Raw genomic sequence first — 9,289 nt, 5'->3', positions numbered from 1 at the left:
AGAGGCAAGAAGCAAGAGAGCAGTGCTGACCAGCCAGCAAGCGGCATCCTTTGCCTGCTCCCTGGTGATCTGCTCTCGGGTCCAGACTTCTGGTGCCAAGTGCAATGCACCCAGGAAGCAGCTGGAGAGCATCGGGAATGTGTTGGGGACAAGGGGCTGTCTGTGGGAGAGGACGAAGGTGGAGAATGTGCTGAGCAGACAGCAGGGAGCTGAGGCAGTGAGGAGGGCTAAGATATGCCCACCACACCCCTGCCAATGCAGGCAGCAGCCAGAAGGCCCTGGAGCCCATGAGAACAGATGCCATTGCTAAGGTGCCTCCTAACCCTAGCTTCCCCAGAGGCTGGGGCAGAGACTTGGTTGACAGACAGCTGACCTCCATGAACCTGTGTATCCTCCTCTTGCTGCCCATGAGGGCTCATGTTAAACACTCAGGAAGGACCAAGTGCCCAGGAAGACAGATCTAGAGTGTATGACAAATAAAGTAATGTAGCACCATTATCAACAGCAGCACGTTGTTCCCAGGCTGTTTCATGGCTCATTTTCAATGCATCATCTCTATCTGAGGAAGGGAAATGTATTTCTAGGTCCAGGGCAGTTCCCATGGTCAACAACAAATGGGGCTCCTCCGGCAACCAATCCACTTCATGGTTGGCAGGTGAGTAAATTGGGTTTTACTGGGAGCCATTAAATATGGGTTTTGGCAGATTTGCCCTCATGGGCTGCACGGAATAGAGTAGATAAAGACAGCAGACGGCAGCTTCAACCTTTGTTCTTAACTCGCAGACAGGGAGTGGCAGTGGAGAGGCGGGGATCTGGGCGCAGCTCTGTTGCCTGCGTGAGAGCGTCTCTGGTGCTATGGAGGGCACGGCCCTGTCTGCCTTCCGCCTACAGAGAGGCACGGGGGGCAGGTTCCTCCAGGGGACCCTAGAACCTTCCGGCTGTTCCCAGCCTCGCCCAGCTTGGCCATCCTGGCCCTTGCATTCCTGCCCTGGGTCAGCAAGTCCGCTGGGTTTAAAAACTCCAGGTGGTCCAGGGGTCACACAGCATCTCCTTCTTGGTAAGGCCACCACACTCCCTGTCCTCTCTGCATCTCTCCCATCCCCAGGAGTCCCCTCCCTGCTGGTCCGGAGACCAGCATCAAGAAGCAGGTAGCACTGGAGCGGGCCAAGCATCTTCGCCTAAGGACCACGATGGTGGTACCCACCCACCTCACAGCTCTGCCGCCATTTCCATAGGAAACCCCAGCTTCTCTGGCTGCCCTCCTTGGGACCACTGTTTCCCTGGGGCTGGCTCATCCTCCACCCTGATGCAAGCTCCCAGGCCTGTGCTCCGCCCACTCTGTGCTCTGGAAATCAGAGTAGCCATGGCCTCCCTGCCTGACCTCCGCTCCTGTGGGACACCCCTCCATCTGTGAAGGCCGTCCTGGCCTCTCCTGGAGACCCCTGTGTCTCAGCATGGCTGTCGCTAACAGCCTCCCACCACATCCAGGCAGGTGTGGTCCCCTCCTCCCAACTCAGCCAGTGGCCATCATTTATGGACTCTTGCCCTCGTCCATCAAGGGTTTTGGGCACCAGCTGGCTGTCCCCTTCAGCATACTTTCATTGTTCCTAGGGATTTCAAAGTCACACAAACATATTCTCCAACACCCTCATCCCTGCCAGTGACCTTGTCCTTTATCTGGCTTCAGCTAACGGAGAGTTTGGAAGTCTCTCTCCACTGCCATTAGCCACAGTGGCTCAGAATACCCGCTGCAGGCTTTCCGGCCAACCTCCACCTTCCAGCTCACTTCTCTCTGCCCACCCGGGCTGCCCCTCTACCTTGTATCCCTCCATCTCCTCACTTTTGTCCCAGCCTATGGTCCGTCACTCTGACCCTGTCACTCTGACTGTGCATACATGGCCCACACACCTGCACCTAACCCTGACACTCCTGCCTGTCTGTCACGGAGCCCCTGGCACAGAGTTAATGTAGACTCTAGGCAGCCCCATCATTCCCTAGCCCCGGGGCTCCGCCCCCTCCTCAGGTGAAACCCATCTTTCCCCTCGTGTTTGCAGCCAGAGCCCTTCCTTCCCATGTCACTGCAGTATGGTGGTGTGGGAGGCAGGCGCCTGCCCTGCGGCTGAGCCTGTGGATGGCCTGCTTGCCCACTGCTCTTCGGGCAGTGCGCCGTGCCCACCTTGGGAGGCCACCCTGAGCACAGGCGCCCCTGTTCATGGCCTATGCAGCAGCTGCAGTCTCCCCGCACCCAGCCCACACACGCATCCCTCGGAGGCTACTTGCTCACCTCTACAAAGCACTCTCTCCTGGCTGCCCTTGAACCTCCTTGGAAAGATCTTCTGTGTGTGCTGTCCTCCCACCTCCTCTGAGCTCATTATGAGGTCCTGGTCCCTCCGGTGTCCTGTCTGCACATGGAGAAATCTGCTCCACTCCAGGCGACCAGGACCTCGGGTGAGGTTTCGCACCCTCCTTTCTGGACGGCACTCATCTGGGCATCCACCTCCTGCTCCCTCCTGCTTCCTGGGCTGCTGCTGGGTTCCTGGTCCCCTCCCTTTCCAACCTCAGGGCATGGGAGGGCCCGGGTCCTGTGCTAGGCCACCCCCCCTCTCCACTTCCAGACTCTCCTGAAGACCACGTTCCTGAGTGTGTGACGCTGCCTTTTCAGGAGATTCCAACACCTGTTTCAGTGTCGGACACTTTACATACCCTATGCAGGATTATTGGACTCCACCTCCTGGGCCCAGAGAACCTGCCCTTCTTTCCGTGTGTCATCTCAGGGAACCCTGTGAAGATGGCCGTGTTCCCTGGCAGCCATAAGCCTTGCCCTTTCCATGCTCAGAATCCTGGCTTGTGTGACTGGTGACAGAGTCAAGCTTCCCTTGACTCCTCTGAATATGTCTGCAGCGAGCCTGCCCCATCTCCATTGTGGCCCCAGCTGGGCCTCAACCCTCCTGCTTCCACTGAGCCCTGGTGGCCAGCTGGCCTCCCTGTCCTGTGTCTGCACCCTGAGGTCTGTTCCCGTACAGAGGGCCAGCCACTACCTCCCTTGAGAACCTTTCCCTGGCTTCCCAGCACCCTGAGGGTCCAGCAGGTGGGCCATTTCTTTTAGTGCTCCCTGCCATCTGCAGCCCCTCAGCTGCTCCTCACCCCACCTGGGGCTGCTGCTCTTCCTCCCCCCAGAGCAAGGCTTTTCCTGTCAGGTCCCTGCTTTTCTCCACCGCCCATCCTGGATGTCCTTTCACTGGAAGGATGTGCTGCCACCTGCCCTGGCTGCCTGGGTCTCCCCAAGCCAGATTTGCCTCTTGAGTCCAGCACAGTTGATCAGGCCCTGGAGGGTGACAGCCTGGGAAGTCCTCTCCAGCCAGCGTCCACTGAAGATAGACTGCAGGGTGCCGCAGGCCTCCTGAGTTTAATCAGGTTTAATAACAATAACATGGTGTGCCCGGCACTGTGCCCTCACATTTCACCCTTTTAAAGATGACACGGCTGCCGTTCCCCCCAATTTACAGACAAGGGGTAAAAGTGCAGAGGCTAAGGATCATGCCCAAGGCCGCGTGATTGGTGAGAGGCCCCGCCTTTGTGACCACCTTGGATGGCAGCCACTCTGGGAACCACCTGCCCTGAGTGGCTGCCAGGTCACTGACCCAGTGCACTGGGGACTCGAGGGGAGAAGGCCTGGCCGCTCTACTGGACACTGACTTTGTTCGTGGGATTTATCTTCCAAATGTTTTGGTGCCCGGCCCCCTCCTGGATGGCTGGCTTCAGTGCTCATCTTCCTCCACTGCCCAGGGCCCAGTCCCCTCCCATATCTGCACACCATGGCCCAGCCAGGTGGCCTGTGCGATGGCTTGGACACGGTATGTGTGTCCCCCCAGTTTTCCCGGGTGGGCATTTCATCACCAGTGCCAGGCAGTAAGGGGGGAGCTCATCTGATGTAGTGTTTAGAGGTGGGCCTTAAGGAGGTGACCAGCCTGAGAGGAGGTCATCCAGTGAGCCGCACCAACGAGTTCCTGGTAGGGCACATGCTCCCTGCCTCTGCCCAGTGATGCCCTGCCCTGCCCTGGCTAGAAGGCAGATGGGGCCCTTCACTTTGCACCTCCAGAGCCACCAGAGCCACCACAAGCCTCTTTTCCTTGCAAAGTAGCCTACCTTGGGATTTGTGATAGTGACAGCAGTGGACTCAGGGCCTGAATCCTGACCCAAGGTCCCCTGGGCTGTTGCTTGCTCTGCTGCGCCAAAGGCTGAGATCTGACTCACTGGATGTTCTGCACTGTCATCTGTAACCTGCTGTCACCCTAGGTGGGCTCAAGTTATTAGTGTGTTATAGCATTGCTGATTTTGTCAAGCACTTCGTATTAAGCATTTCTAATAATTTTCACAATTGTCCTGTGAGATAGGTGCTGTGATCACTCCCATTACATAGAGTTCAGAGAGGCTAGGTAAATTGCCCCAGGTCACCACCACATGGCATGTGGCAGAGGTGGGATTCAGCCCCTTGCAGCCTGGTTCCCAAGGCACCTCCTACTTTTCCAACACCAGCATAGGCACTTTCTGGGCTAGGCAGCTGGCCCTGGCCATCTGGCAGCTCTCTGAGGTCAGCCCTACACCCACCCAAGTTTGCCCCGTGCCTGTTGGCTTCTGTTGGGCAAGGCCGTCCAGGGATCAGGGGCGGTGCCACAATGTCCCACGTGTCCCAAGCATGGGCGGGCCATGGGAGGCTCCCTTTGATCCCCGTAGTGCTCCCTGTGGGCGGTGCTGAGAAACTCCTTCCATGGATTACCCCAGCTCTTTAAGGACATCCCCACCCAGGAAGTTATTTCTCATAAAAAACAAAGTGAAGAGAAAGACTCCGTGCTGGGAGCGAGAAAGATTCTTTGAGAGAAGTGGGATAAATTTGGAAGATTATCAGAGGAAGAGAAAAAAGTACAAAGAAGCCCCATAAATCATAGCAGCCTTATTTTTACCTATACTGTCCTTCGTTATTTTATGTCCCTGGCACCAAACAATTCATCATTCTGGTTTCATGCTACAGAAATAGTATTTGGCCCAAAATTTGAATGGAGCGAGCCACCTAGGAGAACAGCAGATGCTGAACCTTCTGAAATCCAGCATTTTGGCAGAGTCCACCTGCTGCCACCCCCACTGCCCCACACAGATGCAGAAAGGTCTCCAGCAGCAGATCTGAAGGGCGGAGCTCTTCCGATGGTCAGTGGTGAAGCTGGGCATGGGTTCACCTCTGTCCTGTTCCTCTATTTCTGTCCTGCTTGAAGCATCTCACCAGGTCACCCCTGGCCATGTGCACTGGGGGCAGATGGAGGGTGGCAGGGGCTACTGTAGCTCTTCCCAAGCTGACCGTGGAGGTGGAGGACAAGAGGGACAACAAAGCCTTAAGGGCAGAGACACCTGGGGAAGAAAGCTTTTCCGGGCACTGAGTGTGCACCCCCTCCCCACTGGAGCTCACAGAGCCAAGGATTTCAGCTCTTTTCTGGGAGCAAGCGCTTGGCGGCCACTCTTCAGAGCAGATGTTGCACTGCAAATCCACCTCCCCTCCCTGGAGGCTCATCTATGCTGTTAGTGCTAGATCAAAGGAAGGACTGGTTTTCCTTGGAAAAGTCCACTTTGCTGTCAATATATAATGAAGGTCAGCCTGTCCCCAGCGGGTGAGACTTAGGGAGTCCTGGGCTCTGCTTCCCAATCAGCCAAACTCCCCATCAATCCCCCAGTGTTTGACAGGCCCTGGAGATGGTGCTCAGAGATTCACATACAGATCCCGCTGGAAGTGCCTGCTGGTTTGAACCTAGGGCCTAGCACACGCTGGGCGAAGGCTCTGCCCCAGAGCTACAACCCAGCCCCTCCGCTCTCCAGGCTGAACGAACCCAGGTTGCAGGGCTGGGCTGGGATCCAAGCTGAGGCTGGCCTGATGCTCAAGTGCATCCTGAGTCACCAGCGTCAGTGGAAGGCCACACCTGTAGGACAAAGAGCCGGGCAGCACACACACCCAAGGTGCAGTAGCCCAGCCTGCTCCTCCGGCTGCGCCCTGGCTTAGCGGCCCTCCCTCCAGTCAGCCGGACAGGTAGGGAAAGCACCAGGAGGCGTGGGCTGTCTGTCACAGGGAGGGCCGTCCTGCTCATCCTCCCCCTGTCCTGGAGACCTCCCCTCCCAGGCCCAGCAAACACTTCTGCCGTTCCCCAGGCTGCAGTTACAGCCTTGCTGCTCCTGCCCTCAGACTCTGCAGGGTGGCAAGAAGTGATCCCGGGGACACAGATTGCGCTCACCTCATCCCATCTGAGGCCTGTGCTCCCTCCCGAGCTCATTCCTCTTGCCTACTCTGTGGCTCTGTCTGGGCAGTCATGTGACTTCTGACCCCTCTTAGTCTTTCCAGCAGTTCCCAGCTCACCAGGGTACCGAGGGCTTTCCTCCTGCAGGAGGTAGGGCCTCTGAGAGCACGGCGATCCCTGGGACCAGCAAGGCCACGCTCCAAGCCAGAGCCTGGGCTCCCATGGCCGCAGAGCACCAGACGCACCAGCACACAGGTCCTGCCGTCCTGGGCCTGCCGTCTGGGCACCTGCTCCGCTTCCCGGAGTTCTCATAAAGCGCGCTGCCTTCTTCAGCTTCCCCAGGTATCCGCAGCCCTGGCTCTGGCATTTCTGGGCTAACTGGGAGAATGCTGCCCTCTACACGCCATAGTGTTCGAGAATTGTCCATCACCCCTTTTCCTGGCCAGCTGTGCCTCTGCACAGGGAAAGCATCTGTGGAGCAAGAGGACCACTTACCTGGACCTTGTGACCATTCCCTCTGCCACTCTCTTCTGTGGGCCCACCTGCCCACCCCCAAATGTCCCTAAGCCCATATTCAGAGCCTGCTGGACCTCAAACCCACAATGTCATCCTGGGCAGGCTCTGTGCACTCACCTCCAGGTCTGAGGACACCTGGGGACAACTGCTGGTGAGGTGTGGAAAGTCTGGCCTGTGGGCAGGGGGTTCACGCAGGTGCGTGGCAGGGTGCCCAGGAGGGTTGGCAGCTTGTGGGGCGGGGTGCAGATTCTAAATCCTGAACTGACCTTTGAGAAAATTGGTGAAACTAGGCTGGTTTCACATTCCACGAATCCACCCTTGGAGCCCACGGTTCTGTGGTTCTTAGTAGATGTGAGGTGGCCCAACCACAGTCCCTGGTTCCAGAACACTTCATCCTCCCCACCAGAGTCACCTCTCTGGTTGTGCCTGCCCCAGATGCTCCACACAAATGGACGTGCCCATGTGCCTCCTTGCACACTGTCCAGGGTCCAGGGTCACCCTGTGGTCACCTTCCATGCTCTAGTGCTGCTGAAGGGCGTCTCATGGCACCACCGCTGTCTGTCCACAACCAGGTGCTGGACTTTGGGTTATCTCCAGCTTTTGGCAGTCACGGATAGCGCTGCTGCAGACACACCTGGGTTCTGAGCACTTTTCTTAGGTACACACCTAGGTAGGTGTCCTGAGTCACGTGATAATCATAAGGGTGACTTCTAAAGAACTGTCGCTCTTCCCCTGCGTGGCCACCTGACTTCACACTCCCCGCTGCAGTGGAGGGCTCCAGTTTCTCTGCATCCTTGCCAGCACTGGGCATGGTCTGTCACTTTCTTTGGGACCCACCTGCTGAGTGTGACAGGTGTCTCACTGTGCTCTTTATATTTCCTTAGTGACCAGTGGTGACAAACACCTTTTAATCTGCTTTCGGGTCATGCATATACTGTCTTTGTAGAAATACTTATTCCAATCCTTTGTCTATTTTAAAAAATCGAGTTGTCATTTAACTGTCACTTAAGGGGTAAAAGTTCTTACACATTCTGGATACTAGGCGCTAGTCAAATCTGTGATTTGCAAATATTCTTTCTCAAACTGTGGGCTGTCATTTCACTTGGTGGTGGATCCTGTGACACACAGACAGTTCTGATCTTGGAGGTGTCCACTTGGTCTTTTTGTTCTTGTTGCTTTGCTTCTGGTGTCCCATCTGAGGAACCACAGCCAGACGTGAGGTCACACCTGTGTTCTAACTCAGGTCATTTAGAAAGAAAAATTGTCGGGAAAGGCAGGGAGAATTTATCTACTTTTCAGTTTGTTAGCTCAACTTGGAAGTTGTAACTATGTTGGTGAGTGGCATGTGACCCTCCATTTGTCCCAGCTCTGCAGGGTCCACAGTGGATCTTGCTGACCACAAAGTTCTGAGGTAAGAGAAGCGTTCACTCTGCTTTCTGGAGGTGTGGTTCTAGCACATTCTGCCTTTGCATTCCCGGTCTCAGAATTTCCTCACCCTCGTACGCTTGAGCCTGGGTTATATTTCTCCTCTCCACTGTGTCTTCCAAGTTTCACAATATCTATTTTAATTTTAAAAACAAAATATATTTGGTCTCACTCACACTTGATATTTTGGACGACCCGATGGAGAGATGCGCTCAACAAGTCTTCCTGGATTGCCATGTGTTCCTCTCCAGCACCCACCATGGGGAAATGCAGTAAGTCTAGTGTCAGTGTGGTCGGGGACATCTGCCACCTGGAGACCTCAGAACCTCAGACGAGGTGCGGAATCATCATCAGAGTTTCAGAGAGGCAGACTGAGTCCCAGGGCAGAGACGTGACTACCTGGGCAGGACAGGGGCAGGATAGTCAGGCCTGTGGCCGAGTCCACAGCGGCTGGGTTGTGAGGGAAGCCAGGGCACAACCCGGGGCGGGGCCTGCCTTTGTGCTGCCACCCACCTGGCCAGGCTGGCTGTCCCCTCCTTCAGGGCTCGCTGGCTGCTCTCTGGCAGCCCCTTCACCTGCAGGCCCCCGTCCCCCATGTTCAACAGTCACACATGATCAGGGGGGTCCAGACGGCTTTCTGTGGACAGCTTTTTCCCCAAGTGGATGACAGGCACCTGAAATCCTCCATTCCTGCCTCGGTCCCCTTCCTACTAGACAGGGGTCAGAGTCAGCACCTCGCCCCTCCTTGGCACCAACCCCATCTCCTGTTGTCTGTTGAGGCTGAAGGGGCAGCAGTCCAGTGGGCAGTGTGATTCTGCACACAGAAGGCTGTGAACAGGGTGTCTGGCAGCCAAGTGCTACCAGCTCCCCGCAGGCTGAGTCGTCAGCATGGAGCTCAGAACCTAGGGCTACTCGTCCTGCGTCAGGGTCTCCAGAGGGCACGCAGCTGTGCCTTGTACTTTCCTAGAGAGACGTGAGTCCTGGGCTAGCACAATCACAAACCCTGACTCTGCTGCTCCTGGTCTTTGGTAGCGGTTCCTCAGATTTAGTAGGCAGACATCAGATGGCACCTA

This window comes from Marmota flaviventris, chromosome 12 (genome assembly GCF_047511675.1).
Source record: "Marmota flaviventris isolate mMarFla1 chromosome 12, mMarFla1.hap1, whole genome shotgun sequence".
NCBI lineage: Eukaryota > Metazoa > Chordata > Mammalia > Rodentia > Sciuridae > Marmota > Marmota flaviventris.
The sequence above is the reverse complement of the archived record's forward strand: the minus strand, read 5'-3'. Positions refer to the sequence as shown.